An 18,338-nucleotide genomic window follows, 5' to 3' on the forward strand; every position below is an offset into this window, starting at 1 on the left:
TCTCTGGACTGTTAATGTTGATTTTAAATAAATTTTGGAACAATGGGTAAGTTTCAGAGGACTAGAAGAAAGCTAATGTTTAAATATATCAATATTTAAAAGGGATAAATGGGATGATTCAGGTAGTTATAGGCCTGGGTAATCAGAGGATCGCTGGCAAAATAATGGAATGGCTGATACAGGACTTGATTAATAAAGAATTAAAGGAAGGTAATATAATTAATGATAATCAACATGGGTTTATGAAAAATAATCTAATCAAACTAATCTGATATCTTTTTTGATGAAATTACAAGTTTGGCTTATAAAGGTAGTAGTGTTGTAATATACTTTCACTTCAGGAAGACATTTTACTTGGTACCACACAGTATTTTGATTAAGAAACAGAATTATACCAAATCAATGTGGCACAGATTAAGTGAACTAAAAAACTGGTTATCTGATAGCTCTCAAGATGTAATTGTAAAAGCGGAATCATCATCAACTGGGTGTATTTCTAGTGGGGTCCCAAAAGGTTTGCTTCTTGGCCCAGTGGTAGTTAACATTTTTATCAATGTCCTGGAAGAAAACCATAAACCATTACTGATTAAGTGTGTAGATGACACAAAGATTGGGGTGATGGTAAATAATGAAAAGAAAAGGTCACTGATACAGTGAATTCTGGATCATTTGGTAAGTTGGTGCAAGCAAACATATATTACAATATGGCCAAAGTATGTAGGCCATACTTCTACGATAGAGGATATTATCATAGGAACCAATGACTCTGAAAAAGACTTGAGGGTCATGTTACATAATCAGCTGAACATAAGCTCTCTGTGTGATGCTGTGGCCAAGAGGGGTAATGCTATCCTTGGATGTGTAAACAGTGTATATTAAGTAGCAGTAGAAAAATAATATTACCTCTGTATTTGGCACTGGTGTAATTGCTGCTGGAATACTATGCCATGCTCTGGTATTCACAACTCAAGAAGGATGTTGAAAAATTGGAGAGGTTTTAGAGAAGAGCCACAAGAATGATTGCAATATTAAAATGGTTAAAATATATGCCTTATAGTGAAAGATTCAAAGAACTTAATCAATTTAGTTTATCAAAGAGATGGCTAAGGGATGACTTGATCACAGTCTATAAGCACCTCAATGGGTAACAGAAATTTGATAATGGAGGACTTTTCAGTCTAGCCAACAAAAGTATGAGATCCAATGGTTGGAGGTTGTAGCTAGACTAATTGGCTACAAATAAGGCACAACATTTTAATAAGAAGGATTATTTATTATTGGAATGATATTGTTCATATTATAATTCAGGAAATTATTAATTAATTCAGGGAAGTCCTATGGCCTGTGTTATACAGGATGTCAAACTCGATGATCACATGTGGCTTCTGGCCTTAAAATCTATGAATGTGAAATGCGTACATGTGTATCTTTCCTCCTCTTACTGCAGAGCAGCTCACCGGATCTCAATGATCAATACAAGTGTCTCAAAATTAGTTCAAGTATCTAGAGTATTGTGGCAGGGTGTGGAGGTTTGTAAAATGCTGCCCAGACTGATTTTTGCAGTGAATAGATTTTGCCATAACCTACGCAACTACGCTTTAGTCCCAAAACATGTGCTCTTATCGATAAGAGTTTGGTACCTTGTTCACATACACATCACATATAGTTCTATATTTGTACCGGACGTATGGCATAATGCTGCACCTTCCAAGCTGACAAGAAGTGCAAAACAAGCAAGATTACATGATTTTTTTCTGATTTGGCATTTGGAGGAGAAAACTAACTATATTTACAGTTTGATACTATATGTTGCTGATGTATTTCAACAGAAAAAAAAATCTAATTTTAAAGCTTTGAGAAGACCCAAGAAATCGCATGATCATTTTTTGAGTAGTGCTTTTAAATGTAGATGTGCAAAAGGTCCTAAAATACCTACATTTTTGCAATTCTATGTATCTTGCATGGATAATTGTACTGAATAACACAGTTTGTTCTTTTCTTTTTTTTTTTTTCCTTTTTGTTTAAATGGAGAGACATCCCCTTCTGGAGTGGTGGTTTTATAGCTCTAGGATTAACACCCTTGAATGTAGTTGAAGTAGTTCAGCACTATTGCAAGATGCACTATAAGAGTAATTGATGTGTGGGTATCAGCCTTTAGAGATCTTGCAGAGTGGTTATTTCTGGTGGTTGTAAAATTCCTTTTACTTGATCATTATGTTTAGAATTCTGATTTTTCATGGGAAATTTACATGAGAGCTCTTGGAAAAATAACTGCAGATGGATAATAATGCTAGTTTTGCTTGATTAAGAAGTGCAGGACTGGGATTTTGGGATTTTAAGTTTTTTGGTTTTCTTTATGAATTTTAGATTGTTTGGGCCAGTTCAGTCCTTTTGTAAGTATTTGCAGTTTCCTAAGAGAGCTGTGTTTGCTTTCAGCGTGGGCAAATTCTGTTCTTAATTTATAGGCTGAAACAAGTGGGTTTAGGACTAATAAAATTGGCAGAATCTTACTTAACATCATCATGGCAAATTCCAAAGGGATGTAGCCTTCTTGCAGGTTGAATGCCACTTGGATGACCTCTAGCTAGGTAGTAACATTCTAGGCATCAACTTTACATTTGCCGCCAACCTATAGGATACTGGAATGGCCCTTTCACAAGGTTTCATTGGTCATTTTTGTTTCCGCAGCAGAGAAACTCATGGCTGTTTCAGCTACAAGGACAATTGACCAGATTATCACAGGTAATCAGCTTTAGTATAAACACAATCGTGATGGAAACTTACCAACAACAGTGGGCATTTTACTGAGATCCGCCATGGTTTTTTTAATGTACTGTAGAGGTGTAATACTCCTTTTAAATATTCAGCTACCCTCCCAAAAATTTAGTGGAGATAATCAAAACAGTATAGATACCAATTTAAATAGCACAGTTTTTCTGAAATATTTTAGTGTTTGCTTCTCTACCAATATTTAATTTGATCATTAACATGAGAATCTAAGGTTTCAGAGTAGCAGCCGTGTTAGTCTGTATTCACAAAAAGAACAGGAGTACTTGTGGCACCTTAGAGACTAACAAATTTATTTGAGCATACGCTTTCGTGAGCTACAGCTCTGATGAAGTGAGCTGTAGCTCATAAATGCTTATGCTCAAATAAAATTGTTAGTCTCTAAGGTGCCACAAGTACTCCTTTTCTTTTTATGAGAATTTAAGTATTTCTGTGATGAAGAATAATTTATTTCCTGTTGTCTGGCAGGTCAATGTGTAGGCACTACACTGTAGATCGGCACATTTCTTTCCTTTCTCTTGTACTCATTAGCAGGGAGTCTTAATCTCTTATTTCATTGCTTTTCTGAATAATCACAATATCTCACTGTCCCAGTGGGACTCCATCGAAGACTGAGTAGAAAATTAGAATTACATCAGGCAGGTTTATAATAATTCTGAAGAACTAATGTAACATAAAAAATAAGACATTTCTGCTCTACATACGGTTTTAATTATTGTAGGTTCTGCAATGTAATCCCAAAATACAGAAATGTTTCGTTAGAACTGAAGTCTACAGATCTGCTTCATTCCTCTTTTTTAAAAAAACAAAACAAAAATAGTTCCTTCAGTCCAAATGTGCTATAAACACAACTACTATAACACAACACTTTAAAATGAAATAAGAACTTAAATGAGAGGTTCCCAGGAGTTTTATTAATACTGATTTGTGAAGTTCCTGTGTTGGTAGCAACATGTGCATTTTATGCACAAAATATAGAAATATTCTGAAGTTTAATCAATATTTGTAATTGTTTAAATGGAATTGGTAGTCTGAAAACAAACTTTTGTTATAATTGTTGAAGGAATTTATTTATTTTTAGCTTTTTGCTGATATTTTTTTAATTAGACCTGTGAATTTGAACCCAAATCTAAAATTGTATATTCCCACTTTGTCCAAAATAAGTTCAAATCCAGTGTGTTCATAACTTTGTATGAATGTTTAGGTTTTATCAGACTACCTCAAGTCACCACTCCATTTGATTTATGATTATAATTAACTCCACTTGCACCAAATGCCAATTAGATTGACGCTAATCATATGGTTGGAGTGTTTGCACTGATTTAATTGTCTCTTAATTACACAAGGCCAAAAATAGGAAGAAAATATTATTTAATCCAATTATAAAATGATTTAACAATACTGAATTGCTTTATTTTTCATTTAAATTTCATATTGCATTTTGGTTGATGATAGCATACATTTCCCATGGTACAGTTTCTGTATATTTTCTTGTGTAACAGTAATTGACAATGGAATTTAATTTGGGGAAAGCATAAAAATATTTCACAATTTTGTTTCAACAAACATTTAAGCAAATTCTGCTTCTTGCTAGTTGTACTTAAGCAATCCTTGTCTCAGTCCACAGTAACTGAAATCTGGTAGATTTTTTTGCTGGTTGAAGTTTTGGTTTCCTCTGAAGAGTAATCACAGAGCACATGATGCATTGTATCCTCTGCACTGAAGTCTGTAGACTCTATCAAGTTCAGTGGCCTTTGGATCAGAACCCAAATAAAAGCACTTGTATTGTACATGCACCTTGTATTTCCTTTTAGAGTTTAATACAGTTTCATATATATATGAAAGTTATAGGATGTTTGTAAGCAGAGACTAGATTGTTTGGCTTCATATAAAATGATATAAGGTGGTGATAGCTTTTCAAACAATATACATTTTTTGGGAAAACTGCTGGTCATACAGGGTATGGTAGTTGGAGAGATCATTAACATCAAGTAATCATTTCTTGAACAAGGGATGGACCACGGAATGTCTAAATGTTGTTGGCAACTTGCCTTCTCTAAAGAAGACATTATCATTAAATAGACAAGAAAGCCTAGTATAAATGGCAGTGGCATCTATACAGCCAACAGCACTTGCTTCAGCTAAGGTGGCAACGCACTAAGGCTTTGTCCACGTGCAACGTTGCAGCAGTTTAACTAAAATCATTTTTTAAAAGTCAATTTAGCTACACTCCTACAAGCACTTATATGGACGCTCACAAATTATTTTGCAAAAGGCATATATTGGCTTACCTTACATAGATCTTTTTAATGATTTAAACTAAATCAAAATAAGCCCATTGTAAACCAGTGTGAGAGTTTACATGGGTTTGCACTATTTAATTACATTGATCTGAAAACCAGTTTTCGCTAAATCAGTGCTACTTTTGTGTTTAGACCAGTCTGAAGCAAGATTTAACCAGTTTACTTATTAACAACCTTTCACACACAGAATTTTGTACACATTGCAATGAGCTACATCCCGCATATTTCTAGTCTCTTACACTCTTCCCCAACATCCCTGATGATACTTAACTTCATCACTTCTCGTCCTTTACCTTTTTTGTGTATAGAACATCGTCATATACTGAAATAGCCAATCATCAGAAACATTGAAAAACAAACACACCTCTCAGTAATATAATGCTCTAAATCACCACTGTGTGATAGTCTGATTATAATACACACCAGCAAAACTGGAAGAACACATGTCAATTTAGTGGAGTTGGTCACTTCATAAGATATTAGTGATAAGCTCAGCAGTACTGTACCTGGGAAAGAATCTGCATGTTTGCAGTGAGATAGTGCAGACAGCCTTCCTTTCCAGCATTCAGACCATGCACCCACAAAGGTCTTATGTGGGAGAAGTTTGGAAGAGGCCACTGAAATGATGTATTTCCCTTTTCATGTCTCTTTGCATGGGAATTGCAGGTCCCAGTTCTTCTCTGCTTATACTCTCAAAGCCTAGGATTCAACAATGATATACAAATAAGTGCCCACAAAATCAATCCCACAGTACTTACAGAGATATACTCGATATACTAAAAGGATACTTTTCTTAATGGATATCTTTAACAGTTCTCAAAAGAAATGTTCAAAAGAACTATAAATATGTCACAATAACCTAAAAGACGCGATAAAATTCCTGCATTCATGAAGAAAAACTGCAGCATTTTTTTTTCTTTTCACTTGGAAGCAAATAGCAACAATTTTCTGCAGTGTATGCAGCAGTACCAGGGGAAGTCCCATTTTTAGTAATAGACTAAATATAATGGGCTCTCTTCTAACAAGTGTTTTACATTTCAAAGACTCTTCACTTTGTAGAGCAAAGAGAACCAAACCTTTTTTTTTAAAATACAAAAGGCCAACGGTATTGTCTTTGTCTATGAAATTTTTTTTACCACAGAGGATGATTGGGCACAGAGGTTATAGACTGCTGATTTCAGTTCCACTCAGTTCACAGGTTGCAGAAAAGAAAACAGCCTTGAGACCACATGCATTCAGCTTACAGCTTTTGTACCGAAGGGGCACCTGGAAAATTAGAAATGACAAAAGCTGTTTCTTTCAGCTAGCAAAACAAAAGGAGACTAAAAAATGGACATTATTTCAAAAGTTTTTCAAAACACAGCCATGCTTTTTAGGCCATAGGTAATTTCCATGATTGCACAATTGAGTAAAATTGAATCTATATTCCATCTTAGGCAAATATATATCCTTGAATTGTGTTCGATCAAGAATGGAAGCCCAGGCTTTCATTATAAGTAAAGCAGCATCTAGTTAGTATATTCCTTAGTATTCTAACAGGTCACCATAGCTTATCAGGGTATGTCTACTCCACAATTTAATACTTGTGGCTGGCTTGGACTCATGGGGCTCAGGCTGCAGGGCTGTAAAAGCATGGTGTAGGTGTTCTGGCACGGGCTGGAGCCTGGGCTTTGGGACCTTCCCCCTCTCACATAATCCCAGAATCTGGGCTCTAGCCTGATCCCAAATATCTATACCGCAGTTTTACAGTCATGCAGCCCGAGCCCCGGTAGCTCAAGTCAGTTGACATGAGCTAGCCACGGATGTTTAATTGCAGTGTAGGCACTCCCTCAGTGACCTGAAAGAGATTAAGTAGGAGGGAAGGAGACTGGATCTTCAATGGGGAAAAGGTGAATGAACCTGGCTGGCTAAGAATCTGATTGTCATACAGAGTTTTTATGGTCTTGTGATGTGGCAATTGTGAGGAATAGCATGCATTTCTTTTTTCTCTGCTGTAGCTTTTCAAATTCTCAACCAGCACAACTGCTTTGCTTTCTTGGTATGTGATTAACCTAACTGTGTCGAGTTCCAGAGTGGAATACTTTTCATTGTCAAGGGGTTTCATCCTATTTTACAGATTAAAAAAATAATTATTATATTCAGTGGAGTTTCTCCAACTCCAACCAAGTTGTGGCAAAACACAAGGCACAAATACACTGCCTTCCCTGTTAGAATTTTATTAAGTCTCACAATTGGAGGTTTTCAGAAGGGAGACCCTTTCCATCATCTACAGAATGAACACTTGCCCTCATTGTTAGCCACTCTCCTCTCATCTTTACTGAGTGGGCCCACCATCGCTTAAGCATGTCCTTTTGGCTGTATTTATACCACTTCTATTTAACTGGGCTTATTCATCTGATAAATGTTGTATTTTTGCCTGTCTAGGCATTTGTGAAACACCCAAGCATTTGCTTTTGTTTCCCACCTTTTGAGACAACAATGGATAAATCTCAGAGCAGGGCTACTCAGATTTTATCTGCTCCAATACCATAAGGTGCATAATGGCAGTTCAAAGCTATTGTCAATCAAAGCAAATTTAATGCTAAAAGTCATGTAATTTTGTGTAATGGGCTAAATGCTTGATCTTGTTTGGTGTGAAAACTCTTCTGCCGATAAAACAAAGTGGAACTACTCACATGTTTGAAACTAAGCATATGTTTAAGTGTTTTGCTGGATAAGGACCATTGCAACTTGCAGATTGAAGCCTCAAATCCATAAGCATATAGTGGTTTTGTCATCACAAGACACTTATTATCCAAGTAGCTTAAAAGAAAACAAATATAATGAGAGAATAGGCATAAAAAATCTTACTTTGAAAGGCTAAAATATTTGTTTTTAATGAACTGACACATAGAGTCCATGACTCAGCACTATGAAATTTGGATATATTTTGTGTCAGGATTGTGGTACTCAGTGAAACTCCTCTTAAGTAATTCTGAATTTTAACATTGAACCAAAGGCGGAGTACGCCAAGGGTGATGGAGCCTGTATAATTTCCAACCATTTCTAATTTCTCATAGCGCAGAATTCAAACCAGTGAGCAAATCTGCAGAGGTTTATTAATGTTTTTCTATCTTTCTAGTGTAAAACCTGTTTTTGTAATCAAGAAAGAAGCATTAAAATTGAGATTATAAGTCACAGACACTGGAGAAATATAATGGAGAAGTGTTTTATTATTACACCATCTCTTATATGAATACAAAAAATCCCAAAATGGCTTGATTTAAAATATAAATGTATATATTGTGACAGGGTCGGGCCGGATGGCTACAGGAGAGTAATAGAAGGCAGATATATTAGCCCCAGGTTAAGTAGGTCCCTTTTCCCTGGGTAAGGTAACAGGGAAGGTTCCAGAACAATCCGGAACCTTCCGGGGACAATTAAGACAGACAGGCTGATTAGAACACCTGCAGCCAAGCAAGAAGCTGCTAGAATCAATTAAGGCAGGCTAATCAGGGCACCTGGGTTTAAAAAGGAGCTCACTTCAGTTTGTGGTGTGCGTGTAAGGAGCTGGGAGCAAGAAGCACTGGGAGCTGAGAGTGAGAACACATACTGTCGGAGGACTGAGGAGTACAAGCATTATCAGACACCAAGAGGAAGGTCCTATGGTGAGGATAAAGAAGGTGTTGGGAGGAGGCCACGGGGAAGTAGCCCAGGGAGTTGTAGCTGTCGCACAGCTGTTCCAGGAGGCACTCTAGACAGCTGCATTCCACAGGGCCCTGGGCTGGAACCTGGAGTAGAGGGCGGGCCTGGGTTCCCCCCAAATCTCCCAACTCCTAGTCAGACACAGGAAGAGTTGACCTGGACTATGGGTTCACGAAAACGGCCAAACTGAGGGCTGCCGTGAAGCTCCAAGGCGAGCAAATCCGCCAATAAGCGCAAGACCCACCAAGGCAGAGGAAGAACTTTGTCACTATGTATATATATACACACACACACACACAAATGTGACATACAGGTAGGATGAAAAATTAAAGAACTGAAAAGAAATGATTACTCAGGATATTAAAGTAACACCTGAAATAAAAGATTGCAAAGGAGCAGCAAAGATGAATATAGTTTGCAGCTGAAGTGAACAGAATAGCAAAGAGACAGCAGGGCAATTGAAAGAATAAAATTCTGACACAATTGAGGGCCAAAATGAATTCTTTATCCTAGTGATTATAAAAGATGGAGGTGGTAACATTTCAGGAGGTGAAAGCGATTTCACTCACATTCTTTCCCCTTCTTTCCCAGAGCATAAAACATTAAAAGGTTTTATCATTGCACGAGAGCAGATGATAAGGAAATTTAGAACTATCAAAAGCAGACAAAGAACCAGGCCCAGAAGAATCATATATCAGAATTCAGAAGTAAGTAGCAAAGGGGAAAATAAAATCTTTTGCACAAAGGGTTGCTAGATGGAGTCAATACTAGGGGACAGAAATAGGTGGCTTGTGTACAGTAGTTCAGTTATTTAAGGAAGGGTTAAGGGAGACACCAGTAAAATTAATTTTCTCAGATATGGGAAACGCTGATAAAGGAGAAGATTACAGGATATTTAGACACGTAGCATATAATTTAGTAAGAGGCTGTTGGCACTGATTCATATAGAAGACATCATACCTGTCATATATGCTGGGATCTGAACCTTACTAAATTAGTAGACAAGAGTGGAGCAGCAAATAGACACAATTGATTGTGGTTTCAGGAAATCATCTAATATTTGGATAGATTTACAAAGTCAGAAAATATCATACAAGATGTTGAAACAGATTAAAGACTGGGTATGCTTTTAACAAATATTCTGTAAAAGGGAGCAGTGTAGAGTAGAAAGTGGTAATAAGATTGGTATATGCTCTTTGACTATTGTGTTCATGGATACAATCAACCACACTTTAGAAAGGGTGCTCTGATGGGGTAATAGAGGGCAAACAAAATGATTCTCCAATTTTGGAGAAGCATTGCTCCTGGGGAATTAAAAATTGTACACCATGGATGGACTATATGAAATATTCAGTCCATCTATGCATTTCTGATGTTTACTCCTGCTTCCTGCCTGCGTCTACTGTATATCTGCATCATCTCAATGAATCCCCTGAAAGCTGTAGGTCATTTGGAGAGGTGAAACAGCACAGGTGATGCCCTCTGGGATTTAGAACAGCTAAGAATGACAATACAAACAAGTACAGTGTATAAATATACACTGAATTGCCTCTGATTTTTTTGCCTGCTCTTTTTTATATCCTAGTACCTCAAGATGAATTATTTCATACTACCTACACTCCTTGTGTGGTCTTATTGCTTCATTAAATTATTTCATGTTTGTCAAAACCTATAGGGAATGGCATCACATACTAAAAGTATTATCTCCTGGTAGGGGAAAAGTGAAGGGTAACATTACTGTGATTCGTTTTAGTGCTGGGTAATACTCTAAGATGCATCATTAATATATTTATTATAGCAGTAGAACAAACCCACACACACAGAGCAGAGACCTTCTTGAAGAATAGCATAAGATATACGGTACAGTACATTACAGTTGTGCTGCTATAGTTAAGACTCTGTTGACACTTCTCATTATCTTACCCCAGTTCTAGGTAGCACCTAGAAATCCCAGCTGAGATTGGGGCTGTATTGCACAATCATATAGTGAGAAATAGACTCTGCCCTAAAGAGCTTATAGACTAAAGTGATGAGAGACAAAAAAGGTGAGGAGGAGGTGTGGTGAAGTGACTTGATCAAGGTCACACAAGAGTTCAAGTGATAAGGGATAAGAATCCAGGTTTCCTGAATCCCAGTCTAGTCCCCTCTCTATTAGACAATGCTGCCTGTCCCATTTTGAGGGAGTTTATACGTGCCAAAAAACTTGGCTAGAGAGCAGATTTTTTTAAAAAATGCATTTTTAAATCACTTGGTTGCTTATTTCTGGGGGGAAAGTAGGTTAAAATATGAATAACTCTATTTATAATAAGAAGTGTTGCCTATTGGACGGGGTTTTTATGGGGTAAGGTACTCTATGGAACATTCCTCAATAAAATAATAGGTTTCTACACAAAATAATACAGAGATTTTCTTTTGGTTGTTTTCAAACAAAGCACCAGGTGTTTTAATCATGATATATTTGTTCAAACATATTAGGCCAAATTCCTCACAGATGTGAGTGGGCACAAATGCATTGAACTGAATGGAGTTATGTTCACTTACACTAGTGGTGATACTGTGGTACCCAGCCCTAATTGATCCCTTTGGCTTGTTGCTTCCAAAGACACAGGGGATAATCAGTCATAGAGCCCGTAACAAATGTAAGTATGGATTTGGTAATAAAAAGTAATTTGTGAGTGATCTAAATACAGTGCATATAATATGTGCAAAGTGATTCCAGTTAATCATTTTTGACAGGTCTCCTAAATCTTGGTAAGCCAAAGCCCTTGCTTTTACTACTCAGAATTTCCTGGCTTTCCAAGGGATGATTTTACATTAATCCTTTTGGTCCTGATCCAGCAAAGCACTCAACCACATGCTTAATGTTAAACATGAGTATTCATATTGACTTCAATGAAAATACTCATATGCTTAAAGATATGCATGTGCTGAAAGGCTTTGCTGGATCAGGCCCTAAGTGTACATCTTATTTCATTTTAATTTACATTAATTATTGGCCCAAAATACTGTTAGGCAATGTGGGGTTAATACTAAAACATCAAAACAAAATTGAATAAAATCCATTAGTCTATTATACAGTATAGATTTGCCACACTGTTAATGAAAGGTTGAACAAGATTAATTAATTTGAACTCATAGGTGGTTATTTAATAGTTTTGATGGGAATTACATGCCTCATTAATCTTAAAGTTGTCAATCTGAATGCCTGAGTTAAGTGTATGCGTTTTTGGGGAGCATTAACAGTTTAAGCATTCTTCAATTACAATCCGTATAAAATATATTTACTAGTCTTTTATTGGAGCTCAAATACCAAGGTGAGGGTCATATTTGAAATACCTAGATGAATAGAATAGTATAATTATAGAATAAGAAAGGAATTGGTTGCAGATCTGAAGGTGGAAGGCAACTTGGATGAAAGTGAACATGAGATGATAGGCTTCATGATTATAAAAAAAAGAAGGAGTGAGAGCAGCAGAATAAGGACAATGGACTTAAAAACCCCAGACTTTTACAAATTCAGAGAACAACCTGTATTAGGTAAGGTCCCATTGGAAGACAATTTAAGGGTAAAAGTTGTTCAGGAAAACTGACAGTTTCTCAAAAAGACAATATAACTATCCCATTATGAAGGAAAGATACGAAGAATATGGTTTTATCAGGAGCTCTTCAGTTACCTGAAAGGAATCCTACAAAAAGTGGAAACATGGGCAAATTGCTAACAAGGGGTAGAAATGAATAGCAGAAGTATGTAGGGACAAAATCATAAAGGCAAAGGCATAAAATGAGTTACACTAAGCAAGGGATTTAAAGGAAAGTAAAAAGAGGTTCTATAAATACATGAGGAGCAAGAGAAAGACAAAGAACAATGTAGGTCCATTACTTGGCAAGGAAGGAGAACTAATAATGGATGATCCCTAAAAGACTGATTTTTTTAATGCCTATTTTTCTTCAGTATCACTAAAGAAATTAATTGTGACCAGATGCTTAATACAGTTAATATTAATAAGGGGGAAGGAACACTAACCAGAATGGGGGAAAAACAGATTAAAGGATATTTAGATAAACTAATGTATTCAAGTCAGCAGGGCCTGTTGAAATTCACTGTAGTATATGTAAGGAGCTAACTGAAGCAATCTTGAAACCATTAGTGAGTATCTGTGAGAATTCATGGAGAATGGGTGAGGTCACAGAGGACTGGAAAACTGCACACACAGTACCTATTTTAAAAAAAGAGGGAACAAAGAGGTCTCAGTGGATAAGAAATTAGTCAGATTGATTTTGATACGTGGAAAGATATTGGAACAAATTATTAAACAATCAATTTGTAAGCACCTAGAGCACATTAGGGTGATAAGTAGTAGCCAACATGGATTCGTCAAGAACAAACCGTGCCACACCAACCTAATTTCCTTCTTGGACCGGGTTACTGGGGAGAAGCAGTAGACTTCATAGATCTTGATTTTAGTAAGGCTTTTGACACAGTCCAACATGACGTTCTCATAAACAAACCAGGGACATGTGGTCTAGATGAAATTACTATAAGGTAGGTACATAACTAGTTGAAAGAGCATAGTTATTAGTGTTGTCCTGTGAAACTGGGAGGATGTATCTTGTGGGGTCCCACAGGGTCAGTCCTGAGTCCGATACTGTTCAATATTTTCATTATTGATTTGGATAATGGAGTGGAGTGTAGGCTTATAAAATTTGTGGATGACACCAAGCTGAGAGGGGTTGCAAGCACTTTGGTGGGAAGGATTATAATTCAAAATAACCTTGAAAATTGGAGAATTGATCTGAAATCAACAAGACAAAATCCAATAAAGACAAGTGCAAAGTACTACACCTAAGAAGTTAAAAATCAAATGCAGCACAACTACAAAAGGGGAAATAACTAGTTATGTGGTAGTACTGCTGAAAAGGATCTGGGGGTTATAGTGGATCACAAATTGAATACAAATTAACAATGTGATGCAGTTGCAAAAAACCCTAATATTCTAGGGTGTATTAAGAGATGTGTAGTATGTAAGACATGGGAGATAACTATCTCACTCTATTCAGCGCTGGTGAGGCCTCAGCTGGAGTACTGTGCCCAGTTATGGGCATCTAACTGTAGGAAAAAATATGTGGACAAAACGGAGAGTCCAGAGGAGAGCAATACAAATGATAACAGATTTAGAAAATGTGACCTTCAGAAAAGAATGATTTGAGATCTGTTAACAGATCTGGGAGCTAGAGTGGATCACAAATTGAATATTAGCCAACAATGTGATGCAGGTTTGAAAAAAAGCCAATATCATTTGGAGGTGTACTAACAGGAGTATGTAAGACATGGGAGATCATTGTTTTGCTGTACTCAGCACTAGTGAGGCCTCAGCTGGAATAGTGTGTCCACGTTTCAGTATCACACTTTAAGAAGGATGGGGACAAGTTGAGAGAGTGTAAGCATTGCTTGACATGAGTAATTAAACATAGGGAAGGCCTCATTTCATGGAAGAAAGGATTAGGGAGGAAACATCAGCAGGCTGAAAATTGAATGTTTGTGCTAAGATAAGTAAATGGTTCAGTAAGCTAAAATACAGAATGTCTGAGATAGCTAAGATAAGAGGGAGAACATCAGGGAACCATTTACTAAGAACAAGATAACAATGGACAACGGAAGTCTGGAGCATAAAAATGAGGTAAAGAGTAAAGTCGAACATGGACAGTGTGTGGCCAGAGCATGCTGTACAGGGACTGGTTCCTACAAAATAACCACACCAATTCCAAAACATGTGATGTGATGTAATGTGATGGGTAAATGTATATAAAGGAAGGGGTTTTCTGTGTAACTTGAGATTTGTGTTATGTCCTGTACTCACCCCAACTGAAGTGTAGTTTAATTGTATGCCAATACAGAATTCTCAGTGATGAGTTTGGAGTTGAGCTAAGTTCTTGGGAAGTGAGTGGATAAGGTCACAGAAGCCACCCCAACATCCTTCCAAATGAATAAGATCTCAGAGGCTACCCCAATACAGAGGAAAGCAACAAAAATGATAAAAAAATTAGAAAAATCTGATCTATGGGGAAAGGTTAACAAAAATGTGCATGTTTTGTCTTGAGAAAGAAGGCTAAGGGGGAACCGAATAACAGTCTTCAAATATGTTAAGAGCTGTTATAAAGAGTATGGTGATCAGTTGTTCTCCGTGTCACTGAAGGTAGGACAAGAAGTAATGTGCTTAATCTGCAGCAAGGGAGATTTAGGTTAGATATTAGGAAAAAACTTTCTAACTATATGGATAGTTAAGCTCTGGAATAAGTTACCAAAAGAGGTTGTAGAATCCCTGTCAGAGGTTTTCAAGAACAGGTCAGACAAACACCTGTCAGGGATGGTCTAAGTATACTTTGTCCTGCCTCAGCAAAGGGAGATGGACTAGACAACCTCTCAAGGTACCTTCCAGCTCTGTGATTCTAAAAGAGCAAGATATATGCACCTTCCTATGCTCCCCCTGCCTTCCCAAACCAATAAGAGCAACAAGGTGAAGCAACAGAAGTTTAGCTACAATATGTTCTACATTAGAAAAGGGAGGTAAAAAAGGTGATAGTTGCAGAGTCCTAGCCAAATTATAATTATTTTCTGCCTAGCTGAAGTTTCCACTACTAGTTTAAATTGGATAAGAGATGCTCCATTGCCTGACCCAAACTGCTATTTTATGTAACCCTGGAGATAGTCTGTCCTTTTATCAACCACTCACTCCAATTGTTCTCCTGGTTTATTTCCCAAGTTCATGGAGGTCCTGAGCCTTCTATTTGCAACAGTTTAGGAGCTGTTTAGGAGATTGGCCAGAGTCGTTAAGACTGTTGGCTCCGGCATTGTCTCTTAACAAGCTGTAAATGTGAGCTGTTAGGTGACTATTGAAAAGGGCTTTCTCCCTCTTTTCTTAGGGGGTGTGCTCTACTACCCAGGCCTGTAAATTTTGATGGCTTAACTATTTCAGTTAGGAGTGTGAAAAATCACTCCCTCACTGACATACCTATGTCAGCAAAACTGCTAGTGAGATGCAATTATACCAACAAAAAAGTCCTTTTGCAAGTATTGCTAATTCCATATGGGGAATTGGTTTAAGATAGCTAAGTCACTTTTTTTTGCCAGTCTGTGTCTCCACTATGGAGTTTGCTGGTGCAATTCTACTGCTGTATCTATCCTGGCGAACCCTGTAAGTGCAGACAAGGCCTCAGACTGCTCAGGTGAAATGTCCACCCCCACATGTGATACCGAAACACCATGCTAGTGAGAGATCCAGATGCGATATTAATACTTACTAATGAGCATCCACATTTGTCACAGCAACCAAAAGTCCAGATACTTATTTTAACTGGCTGAATCTGCAGAATTGGGATGGATTTTCTCACAAGGTTTCCAGTACTTCCTAATTCCGGTCATGTCTTTTTCTAAGGTATTTTGGCACTTTTGCTCTCAGTCCTGGCTAGAAAGAACAGATGTGCATGAAAATAAAAATAATTGGGTGAAGCTGAGAAAGTACTTTCTTGCACTTTGGTTTGTAATTGGTGTGAATTTTGGTTAAAACTTCCTGGGTAGTAATGGGAGGATTCTTAATGAATCAGAAATAGTTCATCCATCTATACACTCTTCATTGTCCTTTTGTTTTAGTATAGTGGAGCCTAATAAATTGAATGAACTGACCCAATATAAAAAAGAAAAGGAGGACTTGTGGCACCTTAGAGACTAACAAATTTATCTGAGCATAAACTTTCATGAGCTACAGCTCACTTCATCAGATGCATGTGTGCTGTAGCTCACGGAAGTTTATGCTCAAATAAATTTGTTAGTCTCTAAGGTGCCACAAGTCCTCCTTTTCCTTTTGCGGATACAGACTAACACGGCTGCTACTCTGAAACCTGACACAATATAATGACTTTTCAATATCATGCTCTTTCCCATATTTTTAAAATAAAAAGGCTAAGCCTAAAGAAAGCAATTTTAGAGACAGTCTAGAGGATTTAAAGCTTCTGTCTGCAGCTCTGCTAAACATTTTCTCTACAGAAATATTTATAAATTGTGTCCATATAAGCAGTGATGATGGACACATGGATTAGGGCTAGTAATTTTAAAAAAGAGCTTTGGCAGTTTTCTTGCTACTTGGAGATCAAACATTGAGTTGCCCTTGGAATAAGGAGATTGGCACTATCAGGTGTTAACCTGGGGATAAACATATGGATACATAATAGTAATATGCAGAGCAGCCTAGATATAACAACAATTAGCTTTATGATAATGGAATGCAGACCATGTGCTAAATTCAGAAAAGCTGTGTAAGAAGTGTCGCTGCCCTGCACTAGCTAAAACCTGCATGCTGGAACAGAAATTCATCCTAGCGGAGGACAGCTGGTGGTACTATCACTGCCTTTTCTCAGGGAGCAATTTGAAATCCATTGGAGCTCTATAGTGGGCACTGAGAGCAGGGACTGAGTCATCATGCACTGCAGAAGATCTGGCCCACTTTTCAGCCAGCACTACTGAGGATCCGGGGCTGTACTAACCTCAGTAGCCCCTCCTGGTGTCACTGAAGTTTAGGATGACTTGCCCCACTGTGGGCTCCTCTCTGCTGACTCTTCCACCACTGGGAACATCTGGCATTAACGTTGGTCCCATATGATATGTGGTGGTTATACTGTAGGAAACACTCCTTCAGGAAGATTGGAGAAGGTAGTTTACAGTGCCAAAACACATCCTTCAGAAATGTCATTGATAGTCTCAAACCATAATAGAACATATTTTTCCAGTTGTCTTTCGCTCAGTAGAGCATTGAGGACATTTTCCTGCAATGGATGAAGGAAAGGTAATTTTGTCAATTTGTGGCTTTTCACTGCACATTCAGCTCTAAGTTTTCTATTGTCAAGTATAAAATGACAGGTATATGCACAGAGGTTTTTTATGTGTTGTAAGTGACAACAGATCTCTCATCATTTTTTAAAAATTTGTGATGGTTATTTGGAATAAAGGCAGAATGCAACACTTAGAACTCCTATGGAAAGCTTGTTTAGTGTATTCTGAAAATGCAGAGTGGACACCTTAACCCTTGTTAATAGCCATGAGCCAACAGAAAATATGTATGGCCTTCAAGGCCACATGCGAAACGAAGGCGACAGATTTGTTCTCCACAATTAGTTGATCTGTCTAGAGTAAATGCTGGTCCTCCACAAAAGGGACAACAGCAACATGCTCTAAGGCCACGTCTTCACTATAGAGCTAAATAGGCACTGCTGCAATCAATGCAGTGGCATCAATTTAGTGGGTCTGGTGAAGACATGCTAAATTGATGGGAGAGCGCAGTCCCATCAATTTCTATTCTCCACCTCTCTGAGAAGCGTATGGTAAATAGGCAGGAGAGCATCTCCCATTGACACAGCATGGCGTAGACACTGCAGTAAGTGGATCTAGCTATGTCGACTTCAGTTATGTTATTCACATTACTTAAGTAGTGTAGCTTAGATCGATTTACCATGGTAGTGTAGACCAGGCCTTACGGTTGAGGACAGGGAGAAGAGCCTGTGATCTCCCTGTCT

The 18,338-nt window shown here is 37.6% G+C and overlaps 1 long non-coding RNA gene across 1 annotated transcript in view; it reads left to right on the plus strand.

The window, feature by feature from the left end:
* Positions 1 to 1,414: 1,414 nt before the first annotated feature.
* Positions 1,415 to 18,338, plus strand: part of LOC122465555 — a 104,104-nt gene continuing 87,180 nt past the window's right edge. Inside the window, exon 1 of the long non-coding RNA XR_006290485.1 lies at positions 1,415 to 2,742. This is a non-coding gene — a long non-coding RNA (uncharacterized LOC122465555). The remainder of the gene's footprint in view (positions 2,743 to 18,338) is intronic.

Source organism: Chelonia mydas, chromosome 4, assembly GCF_015237465.2.
Source record: "Chelonia mydas isolate rCheMyd1 chromosome 4, rCheMyd1.pri.v2, whole genome shotgun sequence".
Taxonomy (NCBI): Eukaryota; Metazoa; Chordata; order Testudines; family Cheloniidae; genus Chelonia; species Chelonia mydas.